The sequence below is a fragment of the Acinonyx jubatus genome, chromosome D1 (genome assembly GCF_027475565.1).
Source record: "Acinonyx jubatus isolate Ajub_Pintada_27869175 chromosome D1, VMU_Ajub_asm_v1.0, whole genome shotgun sequence".
Classification (NCBI taxonomy): domain Eukaryota; kingdom Metazoa; phylum Chordata; class Mammalia; order Carnivora; family Felidae; genus Acinonyx; species Acinonyx jubatus.
Genome location: NC_069390.1, coordinates 44,151,856 through 44,166,461, shown reverse-complemented (window position 1 = coordinate 44,166,461; position 14,606 = coordinate 44,151,856). Strand labels below are relative to the sequence as shown.

The window sequence follows — 14,606 nt, the reverse complement described above, 5'->3', positions numbered from 1 at the left end:
TCTCTTACCTTAAGGCACTCACAGTAAGCAAGCTGTCAGCCCAAAAGAGGAAAAGAAAGAGCTTACTAGAGAAATGATAATAAGATTATAAAATTCTAGACAACTCAACTGTAATCATTTACATACATACAACAAACTAATCACTTTACAAATGTTTAAAGAACAAGAAATGATAGGGGCAGGGGTAGTCACAGTGTGAAAAGAATATAAAGATGAGTTAAGTAAAGGTCTTCCTGCATAATTGATTTATTTAGTTGTAGCACACTGTCTACTCACTCCATCCCACAAAAAAGCCACATTCATTTGAGGTCATTTTTACCTCTTGCTATTTCCTCTGCAGTGAGTCTGCAAAGCTGTGAGGCACGGTAGTGATCCTACTCATTGAACAGAAAGCAATTGAGTGAAACATACAAGCAACCAGACCTCTGGCACCCTGTGAAACCACAAGAGAGCAAGATCTTTTTTTTTCCCCATGTTCTAACACATTTTTTAAAGTCTTTTTCTTAAGCAGCAGCATACCTTGAATGATTGCATGCTTGTCTGAAGTCACATGCTCTCTACCTAAAGTCAAGTCAACTGACACTGAAACTGGAGAGTAAGTCAAAAAAAATTTTTAAGTCAAAAATTTTAAAAGAGCTTCATTAAGCAACACTCATTTACTTGTTCATTTCCCTAATTTCAATCTATAAACAAAAGCAATGGAAAATTTTTCCTGTAGAAAGTCATTCATACTTAGTCTTCAAAATGAAACCAGGTTGGCCCAGAGATTTGCCTTAATCAATTTTTTAGTGCTTTCAGGAAAACTTCTGTAAAAAGCAGAGGAAAGGAATTTTTCTGAAAGGCACTAAATATACTGTGTTTGTATAAAACTGCATGGATTGACAAAAATAAAAATACTAAATAATTTATTTCGAAATTTATTTTTTCAAGATCCTAAAAGCAATTATGAAAAGAAACAGGATATAAGATATGGGAAAACCTTGAAAATACGAGTTAATCTTCTTAGTAACTTAAGCAACATAATGATAAAAGATAAACTGACTGTAAAGAACTAAATACAGGTCAATACTTTTAAACCTTTGGGGACTGTCCATAATACAGTCTCCCCTTCTACTAGCACAGAAGAGCTAGCTAATCGGGAGCAAATTTTATATTTTCTCAATACATTTCTCTTAGTGGAAAGGTGGTGGAATGGAGCAGGGAACTCCGTAAGGATGGCACTGAAGTCCCTTATTCTTTATACTTACTCTCTGAAGAATGATCAAAAAGTACCAAAATATCTAAAGTCCCGGCGGAAGGTAGGGGTTAAACCCAAATCTGTTTGCTACTTCTGCCATGTCCTGTGTTCTGTTGGTGCTTTGTTTCATCACTCCGGAGTGAGTGGGAGTAGGGAGCAGGGAGTGGTCAACTTGCTAAGACCACTTTAGCCCACCTATTCCCACTTCAGCCTGGTGGAAGGAGATCCTTGTTACTGAACAAAATCTCAGAAATAGATCCTTTCCCTCCCACCCACCCCCAACTTGTTTCTGGCCCAAAGTCTAGTCTCCAGTTCAAATTCCGACTCATTCCTGAAGTTCTTCCTTTCCTGTGTTTTCTTATCAGTAAGACCTCCCTACTCTCATTTGAGCTAACCCCTGTCTTGGGACAGAATTAGAATGCCTGAATTGGGGCACCTGGCTCAGGCAGTTGGGCGTCATGCATCCTAATTTCAGCCCAGGTCATGATCCCAGGGTGGTGGGGTTCAGCCCCACATTGGGCTCTGTGCTGAGCATGGAGCCTGCTTGGGGTTCTCTCTCTCTCTCTCTCTCTCTCTCTCTCTCTCTCTCCCTCTCCCTCTCCCTCTCCCTCTCCCTCTCCCTCTCCCTCTCCCTCTCCCCCTCTACCACGCTCAACACTCAGAAGGAAGGGAGGGAGGGGAATCCTGAAGAGTCCTAGGACCGTAAGAAGAAAAAATTAAGAAAGAAAAGAACCTTGCTACACATATACAAAAATCAAGTCCAGAAGTGGTAAAAGCCAGTTCCGCCAAACTTTCAGGGAGCAGGTAATTCCAGTAGTACACAGATTCAGAGAAAACGAAAGGAGGAAATATTCCTCAATTCATGAGACCTGTAAAATCTAGATACCAAATCAGACAAGGACATTAGGTAAAATGAAAATTACAGGTCAACTTCACTAAACCATAAAAAAAAAAAAAAAAACCCAAAAGCCCATAAATAAAATATTAGCAAACAGAATCCAACAGTATGTAAACAATATGTAAACAAGAATGCACATTATGAACCTATTCCATGAAACCAGAACAGAAAGATACATTGGCTTTTTTTTTTGAAAAGTTACAAATATAATTCACATGAACAGATTAAAGGAAAAATAACATGATCATAACAGATACAGGAAAAGCATGAGAAAATGTCACACCTGATCTTAAAAATACATAGCAAGTGGGACTAGAGGAAACTAAAAACCTGCAGAAATATTTTTTTAACAGTGAAACTTTAAAAATCAAGAACAAGAAATAATGTCCACTATTTATTTATATTTATTATTTATTATTCATTTTATTACATTTATTCAATACTATATTTTAAAGTCCTAACCAATGCAATATGAAAAAACAGAATTGAAAAAAAAATTATTTGATATGTTTATTAATACAGAAAACCCCACAGAAGATACAGATTATTGCCAACGGAATTCTACAAGGTGTTTGGATACAAAAATCTATATAATGATCCCCAGAACCCCCTCCCAAAAAAAGCCATTTCTGTACACAAGCCATTACAAAACTTAAGCCAAACAGACGATGCCATTTATAATAGCAACAGTAAATATACAGTAAGTGGGAGTAAATCTAATAAAATATATTCTAGACCTTTATAGAAAGAAATTATAAAGCTTTAAATAAAGGCCAGAGCACCTGGGTGGCTCCATCAGTTAAGCATCCAACTCTTGATTTTGGTTCAGGTCATGATCTCACAATTGTGAAATCAAGCCTCCATGTCTGGCTCTGTGCTGAGCGTGCAGTGCAGCCTGCTTTGGATTCTCTCTCTGTCCCCTCACCGCCCGCCCACACACACACACACACACACACACACACACACACACACAAACACGACACACGTGCACAAACACACACACACACACCCTCTCTCTCATTCTCTCTCTAAATAAACATGTAAAAACGAAGGAAGGAAGGAAGGAAGTCAGGCAGGCAAGCAACTGGTCAGCTGGCCAAAGGCAGGGGGGAGATACAGCTGAAGTGAAAAGCATTCTATGTTCATGGACATAATTGTCAAAATGTCAATTTTCCTTTATATGATACAATCTAAAATAAATAAACCTATTGAGTTTACCAATGAACTTGACAGAACCACAAGATGGTTATAAAATTTATAAACAGGAAAAATACCCGAGAAATTCGTTACAAGAGTCAGCTCCATGAGAATTTTTTGCTTTGGTCAGTGAGGTTTTGCCAGCACTTATAAAGTTCCTAGCACATAGTGCTGGCCACAAATAATTCGTTCAATGAAATTTTTATTGAATGAACACATCAGCAAGGCTTATCCTAACCATTTATAAAATTAAGAAAGAATGACACATGGGAATGCAAGCTGGTGCAGCCACTCTGGAAAACAGTATGGAGGTTCCTCAAAAAAACTAAAAATATAACTAACCTACGACCCAGCAATTGAACTACTAGGCATTTATCCACGCGATACAGGTATGCTGTTTCGAAGGGACACATGCACCCCCATGTTTATAGCAGCACTATCAACCATAGCCAAAGTCTGGAAAGTGCCCAAATGTCCATCGATGGATGAATGGATAAAGAAGATGTGTGGTATGTAAGTATGTATGTGTGTGTATATATGTATATGTATATATACATGTATGTATATGTATATATATATACACACGCATACACACACAATGGAGTATTATTCAGCAATCAAAAAGAATGAAATCTTGCCATTTGCAACTACATGGATGGAACTGGAGGGTATTATGCTAAATGAAATTAGAGAAAGACAAAAATCAGATGACTTCACTCATCTGAGGACTTTAAGAGACAAACCAGATGAACCTAAGGGAAGGCAAATAAAAATAATATAAAAACAGGGAGGGGGACAAAACAGAAGAGACTCCTAAATATGGAGAACAAACCGAGGGTTACTGGAGGGGTTGTGGGAGAGGGGATGGGCTAAATGGGTAAGGGGCATTAAGGAATCTACTCCTGAAATCATTGTTGCACTATACACTAATTTGGATGTAAATTTTAAAAAAATAAAAATTAAATTAAAAAAACAATAATAATACTGGGGATGTAACATACAACATAATGACTATGGCTAACACCATAGTTATGGTATATATTTAAATGTTGCCAGGAGTTCTCATAAGAAAGAATAAAACTTTTCTGTAAAAAAAAAAAAGAAAGAAAGAAAGAATGACATGGACATAGGAATAGGCAAAAAGACTAACAGAACATAATAGACGGCCCCAAAAAATCCACATACTATATAAGATTATCTGACATATAAAGAAGCAGAAGAGCAGATCATAGGAGAAGGTGCTGGAACACTGCTTAGGGATGGGGAAGAGTGGGACGGGGAGGCAGGAATTCTAAAGGACCCATAAATCTATAAACGAAGCATGCATTATCCTTAGAACCTCTCTAGAAAAGTCTCACAAATTCCTATTTTCTACATATATTTAGATGTTATTCTATCTGAAAAAAATATATAGTGCTTTACCTGGAACAGTAACGGTTAATGATGTAAGTGCTTACTATATATTAGCTATTATTACGTCTGAGCCCTCAAACTCACCTTACTGGGAAGCCTTGCTTTAACCACCTCCTAGCTTTGTAACCCTGGAGAGGTTATTTAATGAGCTTCATTTCACTCATCTACAAAATGAGCTTACACAAATACCTGACAACAGACTGGTGGAGTTTGGTTTTTGTTTTTCGTTTTTTTTAATCCTTTTACGTTTTTTATTTTAGAATGCCAGTTAGTTTACAGATTTCAGAGTTTACAGTTAGTTACTAGCTTTCAGAATTGATAGTTAAGAACTTGCATTTTCAAATCCAAGAATATAGTGTGTTTTTCTATTTCTTTAAGTCTTCTTTGTGAACCACAGTAGCATTTTTAGGTTTCTTGATAAAAATGTTACACATTTTTTTGGTGTGTAAAAGAACTTTTTGTTTGCTGTCGTACAAGGGGCCTCTTCTTCCATTCTATCTTCTATTTGGTTTGTAAAATGGTAATTTTTTACACGGAATACTACTGTGCTGTACAGAACGGAGTAGTGATTGGAGCAGCAGCAGCAACTGATCCCATTTTGAGGGAGGATGGAGTTTAGTATCTCAGTAGACTTTTCTCCATGTACTTACACAAATTTAAGACTTTCTGTCTGGGAATATTATAGAAAAGCATACAGCAAAACATTAACACATTAGAACCTCTACAACATAATTTGGTTGTGTTATCCCATGGCATGGAACCCAAAGATAGTAGTAAAGGCTTTAGAAGAATATGTACAAATCTGAAGATCTCAGGGCATATACCTAATGCTTTATTTTTCACCAGATGAGAAACAGTGACAGCTTAACACTACAACCATGTTATATAGCTTCTAAAATGCTGCTATTATATAATTTTTAGCATTTTGTATACTGAACTTTCTGTGCCAGGAAGTGTGCCATTGTTAACTATTTTACAGATGCTTTAAATTGTATTTAAATTATCAAGTTTCACTGATTCTGAAATTTGTTTAGTAAGACTTTTGAAAGCTAAGCAATGATTAAAAAAAATAATAAGGGGTAAAAGTTCTATATCTTTACTCCCATTCACATAACAAAATCAGGAGTTCCAATTCAATTTAGGACATAGTTTCCAGTAAGAGTAAAATGTGTGAACTTCCTATGTTTAGCACACACTGGCTGCCCCCCAGAACTACCCCTTCTGTACCTCATTTGTAGTTTACCACAGCTACCCTCGTCTGAACTTCAGATTACAACTTGAGCCCTGAATTTCAGTTCCATACCCTCTGAGCACTCAAGCCCTTGCTTTGTTAGTATATTACTTTGAACTTCTAATTGTTATGTTGTTCCACAGAAAGCATCCGTCATTATTTCTCTTGTATTGGGGGGAGGAGAAGGGGGCCTCTCTCCCTCAGTATTTTTTTTTATTTAAAAAAAAAATTTTGTTAACGTTTATTTATTTTTGAGACAGAGAGCATGAACAGAGGAGGGTCAGAGAAAGAGGGAGACACAGAATCTGGAACAGGCTCCAGGCTCTGAGCTGTCAGCACAGAGCCCGACGTGGGGCTTGAACTCACGGACCGCTAGATCATGACCTGAGCCGAAGTCGGACGCTTAACTGACTGAGCCACCCAGGCGCCCCTCTCCCTCAGTATTTTGTTCCTTCTCTTCACAGTCCTTGGCACTAAAGTGCTCAGTGGATACTACTGCCTGACATCCAGTCCTAAGTACTAAGTACTTAGAAACTAAGTACTACACTATTATGGGATCCCAGGCATTTGAAAGAATACTGTAACATGCACTACCCAGATTTATGTTTAGCCTTTAGCAGTGAAGGCAAACTGCAAACATAAAATTCATTTTAAAAAAAAGTCTGTCCCCTACTGGGGGTGGGGACATAGAGCAACCAAGCAGTTGAAATTCATGTCATATCTTACATAATTTAAATGTTAAGCAGAGAAAGCAAACATTGCAAATCTATTAAAAGTATGATTTGGCTTTTTAGCTCAGCTGTGGCAAACTAGGCATTCATTTGTTAAAGAAAAAAAACAACTCAGATAAAGCAGAAATAGCACAACCCAATTAATACAAATTAAGTCAAAACAACAGTGGTGTTTTAAGACATACTATGCATGCATGAGTTTCATTATACAAGATGTTATAGTTAAAATACCACTAAGTGTACTCAAAATGATATGTAAAAATAAAAATAGCTGAACAAAGGGTGGTCAAACCTCAAAACAAGTGCTATAACCACCACCCAAAAATGCAAAATAGAGGAAGTGGTCTTTTTCAGAGTTTAAGAGGGAAAGAAATTCTCATTCTATCTAACTTTATTCCACTGGGGAAGGGAGTCCCACGGAGGAAAATCAGTTTCATGCTCTTCCTGTGTGTTAAAAGAACAAATACTTTGTTGTTACTAACACTAAAAATGGCAAGCAGTATTGTGTTAGTGTCAGAAACATTTTTATCAGTACTAGCAAAACTGACTTTTAATTTGCAGAAACTGCAAAAACAGTCTGCAATAGTTTGCATGTGTACACACACACTCACTCTCTCTCTCTCCCCCAAAAAAGCACAGAAGGCTTACTCCAAGAGAATAACCGATTATCCTATCAATTTTCACTTGATTTCATTTGAAAGGCATCAGTTACCACTGCTACTAGAATTATGACAACATGAATTCATGCAATAAAACCCAAACAATATAAATTCTCCCCTACTTAACCAATCTCTAAATGCTTTAGGGAAAGAGAAAATGTGCACTACCTACTTCACCTCCCAACCAGCTCTTCATAGATTTGCACACATTCTTGCCCACAGCCACAACTCATGAGGAGAAAAAACACTCATGGATGAAAAAGTGACTTACTCCCCACCCACACTACAGGTAATGAAGATAAATGCTGCTCCTTAAAAGTCACTGTAAAATAAAGACACTAAAACACAGGTCAAACATGAGAAAGTATGGAGGGAAAAATACAAAGAGGCCAAACCAGTAATCGTGATCAAGTGGCTTTAGTAGAAAAAAAGAAGCTCAACAGGATTTCTTTTTATTTTTTTTAAGGTTCATTTATTTGGGGAGGAGGGAGTGGGAGTGGGAGAGGGGCGGAGAGAGGGAGAGAGAGAGAATTCTGAGCAGGCTCCACATTGTCAGTGCAGAGCCCGACACAGGGCTTGACCCCACAAACTATGAGATGACCAGAGCCGGTATTAAGTCCTACACTTAAATGACTGAGCCACCCAGGCACCCCAGGATTTCTTTTTTTTTTTTTTTTTTAACTAAGCAATATTTTAATATATACATAAATTCTTTTTTTGGTTTCTTTCCTGAGAATGATTTTTCTTTTATTTTTTTTACTTTTATTTTTTATTTTTTAAAATTTACATCCAAATTAGTTAGCATATAGTGAAACAATGATTTCAGGAGTAGATTCCTTAATGCCCCTTACCCATTTAGCCCATCCCCTCTCCCACAACCCCTCCAGTAACCCTGTTTGTTCTCCATATTCATAAGTCTCTTCTGTTTTGCCCCCCTCCCTGTTTTTATATTATTTTTGTTTTCCTTCCCTTAGGTTCATCTGGTTTGTCTCTTAAAGTCCTCAGATGAGTGAGTCATCTGATTTTTGTATTTCTCTAATTTCACTTAGCATAATACCCTCCAGTTCCATCCACGTAGTTGCAAATGGCAAGATTTCATTCTTTTTGATTGCCGAGTAATACCCCATTGTATATATATACCACATCTTCTTTATCCATTCATCCATCGATGGACATTTGCTCTCTTTCCATACTTTGGCTATGGTTGACAGTGCTGCTATAAACATGGGGGTGCATGTGTCGCTTCGAAACAGCATACCTGTAGCTCTTAGGTAAATACCCAGCATTTATGCTGGGTTGCAGGGTCCCAGGATTTCTTTTTAAATAAAATCTAACAATGTGGTGCTCAGAAGGCTAACAACAAAAGGGTGGGCAAAAAAATGCATCAAACTGAGTCCACAGAAGAAATCAAGTATGAAAACATCAATTATTGAACATGGTAAAATTTATTTGGCAACAGCTACAGCCAGATTCTTAAATGCCATCATGAAATAATGGAATGATATTATTTAGGCAACAAAAAGAATGAATCGGTGCAAAAACTATTAGAACCACTGGAAGTTGAAAAAAATATTATGGCACATAGTCAAAAATATAGGACACAAAGCAGAGAAGATTCATGAAGATTCAATGTACATCAACCAAATTTTATCCTTTCAAGCAGAGGCAGATTTGCCACAAAATGAACGAAGATTGGGCCCTTCATTCACTCATGCCCTTCATTTACACGAATGACTTCTTTTCTCATTCTAAATAAATATCCATCCATGTATATAATTCTGTAGCCTCTCTCTTAAAGGGGGAACGCCAAAACTACACAGGCTTTGGGCCCCTCAACATTTGAAAGATATCTTCTCTAATGTCCAAAAATTCCAGAATGCTAAAAATAGAATAAAAGAGCAGAAATCAACCAAAATTTAAATTTCAAATATAAAATAATTTGAATGAGAAAAAAATTAAAACAAGATTTCTACAAATACCAAATGACTAATGCAATTTTCACAGGTGAAATCATAATTTTGAATGTTTATCAAAAGAAAAAAAGCAATAAAATATAAAACTTTAAAAAAAATGATTAAACCCAAAGGAAAACAGAACATAATAAAAGATAAAAACAAAGATCTATCAATTGATAGCACTGACAATTTAAGAACTAATACTTTGGGATGGGGGTGGAGACCATTCTAGAAAATCTAAATGAGTACCACTGGGCAGGAATAGCTTAGTCATCTTGGATTCTGTGAAAAAGAGGCAGTATGTTGGCATTTGGTAGCACTCAAAAAAAATATCCAGAAAATACATATATTCAAGGGAAAGAGACTGTAACAAAAATAAGATAAAGATACTCTTCTACACAGACCTATAATAGAATTAAAATGCTTCATTATGGTAATATTTTCACAAAATTTAAAAAAGAAAAAAAAATTACACACAAAGCTGTTATCTCAAAAAGGAGAGAAGTGAATTAACAGAAGATAAAATGGACAAAATTCTCTAAGAACTAGGAACAAAATGAGTATCTGGAATAATGACCATAGTGATAAGCCCAGATTTTTAAAATGCACAATTTAAAACTCTTGATGCATGTGAAGATGAATATGTCATCCCATTCATCCTACAAGACAAATATGATCTTGATCACAGCCTTTATGTACCCAGAAAAGGGAAATAAACACACATACGATACAATTAAAGTAAACCAGAAACTGACCAGGTAAAATGATAGTATATAAAATTCTTCAGTGTACTAATATACCCTAATCAAGTGACGTATATTCTAGCTATTTCTTACCAATTCAACATCAAGGGATACGACTAATAATGGTCTAACAATAACAAATGTCAAAGAGCATCTGATAAAATTACACTGCTAATAGTAACATTAATAAAAACCCTCATAGGATACTTAATCCAAAAAAATCTGTAAAATTTTTTATATGATGTAGAGAAATAAAATCAGAAGCAAAACAAGGACATCTACTACCACATTTATTTTAACTATTTTGTTATTTTTAAAGTTTAAAAGTTCTGGCCAATGGAGTAAAACTATAGATATAGAATGTAAATATTAAAAGGGAAGAAATATGTATAGAGACAGATGTTATGAACTTATGGTGATCATTTCCCAGTATATGTAAACATTGAATCGTTATGCTGTACATTTGAAACTAGTATATCTCCATTATATGTCAACAAATAACATTATGTAATAATAACATAGTATATAATATATATCACATTATATATAATAGAAACAAACAACAAGTCAAGGAGAAAATATTTACAATACATATAGCTGACAAAGGACTTGTATTTCAAATTTATTTTTTTTTAAACGTTTATTCATCTTTGAGAGACAGAGAGAGACAGAGCATGAGCGGGAAAGGGGCAGAGAGAGGGAGACACAGAATCTGAAGCAGTCTCCAGGCTCTGAGCTGTCAGCACAGAGCCCGACACGGGGCTCGAACTCATGAACCGAGAGATCACGGCCTGAGCCGAAGTCGGCCGCTCAACCAACTTAGCCACCCAGGCGCCCCCCCACCCCCGCCTTTTTCTTTTTAAACGAAGGACTTAATTTCAAATGGTAGAAGCCTTGCAGCTCAGTTACACCAACAACCCAATTTTTTAAAAAGACAAAGGATTTTAAAAGACAAATGGGATGTACATAAAAAGATGTTCAGCGTCATCAGAGAAAAGCAAATTAACACCACAGTGAGATGCCACTACATATCCAGCAGACTGGCTAAAATATGCTGGTAAGAACCCAGAATGACTGGAATTTCCATACATCTTTGGTGGGAATAGAAACTGGTACAACCTTTTCACAAGAAACTGTGAAACGACATTCCAAAGTTAATGACTTTATGACCTTACCATATGACCTGATCATATGGTACAACTTGGTTTTTTTTTTAAGTTTTATTTATATGAGGGGGTGGGGACAGAAATGAAGGGCAGAGAGGGAGAGAGAATCCCAAGCAGGCTCCACACTGTCAGCGCAGAGCCCGATATGGGGCTCAAACTCATGAACCCATGAGATCATGACCTGAGCTGAAATCAAGAGTCAGAGGCTTAACTGACTGAGCCACCCAGGGACCCCTCCACAACTTGGTTTTAATCCAAGAGAAATGAAAATATAAATCCATATAGTAACATACAGTATATGAATGTTCAGTGCAGCTTCATTCATAGTTCCTAAGAACTGGTAACAACCCAAATGTTCCATCAAAGAGTAAATAAATTATGGTATATCCATAGTATGGAACACTACCAAGCAACAAATAGGAACAAACTACCAAAATAAGCAAGATCATGGATGAATCCCAAAAATATGCAAAGCAAAAACATACCAGACAAAAAAAGAGTATGTTCTTTATAATTACAGGATATAAAGTCCAAATCAGGCAAAATTAAATTATACTAATTAAAGTCAATATAGTGGTTACCTTTGGAGGTTACTAATTGGAAATAGACACAAGGGACTTTCTTGGGGTGATGGAGTATTCTTTATCTTGCTTGTGATCATGGCTACATAGTTTTGACACAAAAATTTGTCGAAACTCAACTAATACACTGAATATGGTTGCATTTTATCATGTGATTACGACTAGAGAATGAAAATGTGGGAAGTAATGGAGTGGATAAGCAGGCATAGCAGGGAACTTTTACTTTTTATTTTACATGCCGTTGTATTGCTTTCATCTTTGCATATGATATGGTAAAAAAAAATCTTATTTTTAATGAAATCTTCACTAATGTTTCACTTAGGGTTTTTCTGTTTGTTCGTTCGTTTGTTTTGAGAGTAAATGAGCAGGGGAGGAGCAGAGGAAGAGGGGGAAGAGAGAGAATCACAAGCAGGCCCCAAGCCCAGCACAGAGCCTAACTGGGGGCTCGATCTCACGAACCGTGAGATGATGATCCAAGCTGAAATCAAGGGTTGGACACTTAACCGACTGAGCCACCCAGGTGCCCCTCACTTAGTTTTTCAGTTTTTAAAAAATCACACATACATTATCATTGGAGCAAAAGAGAAACCAAGACATAAATCTCTTATAAAAGACAGAAGAAAATTTGGTCACAGAAAAATAAAGACATGCAAGTCAGATTTTAAGAAAGATGTTTTCCTAAGGTTTAAGTAATTCTTGAGTTTAGTCTATTCTGTGTTTACCACATAATGGAGAAACTAACTGAAGTAAAAGATATACAGAGGCTTTTTCTATCAATTAGCAAATTTATTTACAACTTTATAATTATAAAATAATGACCACTGTAGAAAACGTCTAACAGTATAAAGAAAACAACTCCATATTTGGAACTCTTTCTTCCTGTTGTTTTTTCTTTTATTTTAAGGAGGAAAATCAGGATAAAACTTATACCATTTTATATTTTTTTCTCTGTGTAAATGATAGCATGAAAACTTCCTGTTTCATCATATAAACTCCCAAAACCATTTTTTCACGGACTGCATTGATCTGCCTTATGTCCACTGGAAGAATGAACTATATTTTAACCATTGGCCTATTTAGTACAATGAGAGCATGTCACCATTATAAATCATATCACAATAAATCTTTGTAAAACAATCTTTATGGTTCTTATTCATTTCCTTAGTAAAAATCCCTGGAGGTATACTTCTCAAGTCAAAGGATAAGGCTAGACTATCGATAAAGTACAAGCTGTACTCTGGAAAGCTACTGGTCACCAACTGTATTCCCTTAAGAGTGCATTCAGCAGCACTGAAGTTTTTAAAATTCTTTTTCCCTATTATAGGATATATATTGTAAGTGCAGTGAAGAAAATCCAGACACAGAAAAAAAAGAAACCAAAAATAAAAATCATCCAGAAATGTTTACTCTTAAGTCCTTGTTTCCCTGTGCATATGTAATTAAACTTCTATTGTACTGTATATGGTTTTATAATCTACTTTCCTCCCCTACTTAATGAGCATCTCCTCCTTGCCAAGGTGTCTCAAAATTAATTTTAATAACACTAGCCATTACTCAATCCATCTTTATCACTGACCACATAAACCATTTCCAAAATGTTAAAAGTAACATTGTTACAAAATGTATCTAAATCTTCTACCATTCTACTAGTAAATTACTTCTACTAGTAAATTACTATATCGGGAAAAACTCCTTGAAATATAGCCACACTGGATCATAGTATATGAAATTTAAGGCTTAATTCAGCTTTTACTTTTAAGATTCCAGGAGCAGTGTAAGAGAGTATCCTTATCCCCATATCTTTACCTACAATAGGTAACCTTTCATTGATCTTTGTCAATGGGTAATTTAAAAATGGCTTATTGGGGCGCCTGGGTGGCACAGTCGGGTTAAGCGTCCGACTTCAGCCAGGTCACGATCTCGCGGTCCGTGGGTTCGAGCCCCGCATCAGGCTCTGGGCTGATGGCTCCGAGCCTGGAGCCTGTTTCCGATTCTGTGTCTCCCTCTCTCTCTGCCCCTCCCCCGTTCATGCTCTGTCTCTCTCTGTCCCAAAAATAAATAAACGTTGAAAAAAAAAAATTAAAAAGAAAATAAATAAAAATAAAAAAATAAAAATAAAAATGGCTTATTTAGCACCCCCCCTTTTTTTGCTACTCAGAGATAATTTAAAACATTTACTACATTTTGGTTCTTAATTGCTCATCATATTGCCATTTTTTTCTTTTAGCATATAAGAACTGTTGGATCATTAGCATATTTTTTAAAAATATATTCAATTCTGACATGCCTCTAATGTAAACTATTAAATTGCTAATTTGGGTAAAAATTTCTTGAAAAGCATTTATGTACATCTAGGTTATTTTCCCTATTTCTGAGATTCCCATCAAGCTTTGTCTTGTTTCTATCCTTTCCACGCTTTCAGGAGGAAAAAAAAAATATGTATATCACTGTCCTCAATTTTTGATGCTTCATTTGTGCTCTAGATTCAATCTTCCACTTTATCAAAGGTCCTTGCCATCAACAGTACCTTCCTTCTCTGGTGTATTTCCTATCATACTAGCTCTTCTTCAGCATATAAGTAAGAATTTTTAATTTTAAAACACATGTACCCCCGGGGCACCTGGGTGGCTCAGTCAGTTCATGATTTCACAGTTCAGTTCGTGAGTTCAAGCCCTGTATTGGGCTCACAGCTATCAGTGCAGAGATCCCTTGGATCCTCTGTGCCAATGAGTAAGTATTAGGATTTTCACCCTTGGATTACTTAACCAATCTAACATATGTGACTCTGCTCAATA

At 36.1% G+C, this 14,606-nt stretch overlaps 1 protein-coding gene across 1 annotated transcript in view; it reads right to left on the bottom strand.

The window, feature by feature from the left end:
- The window catches only part of RRAS2 (RAS related 2), a 74,887-nt gene that overhangs the window by 37,329 nt on the left and 22,952 nt on the right, over nucleotides 1-14,606 (bottom strand). The gene's annotated exons all lie outside the window — the stretch shown is intronic.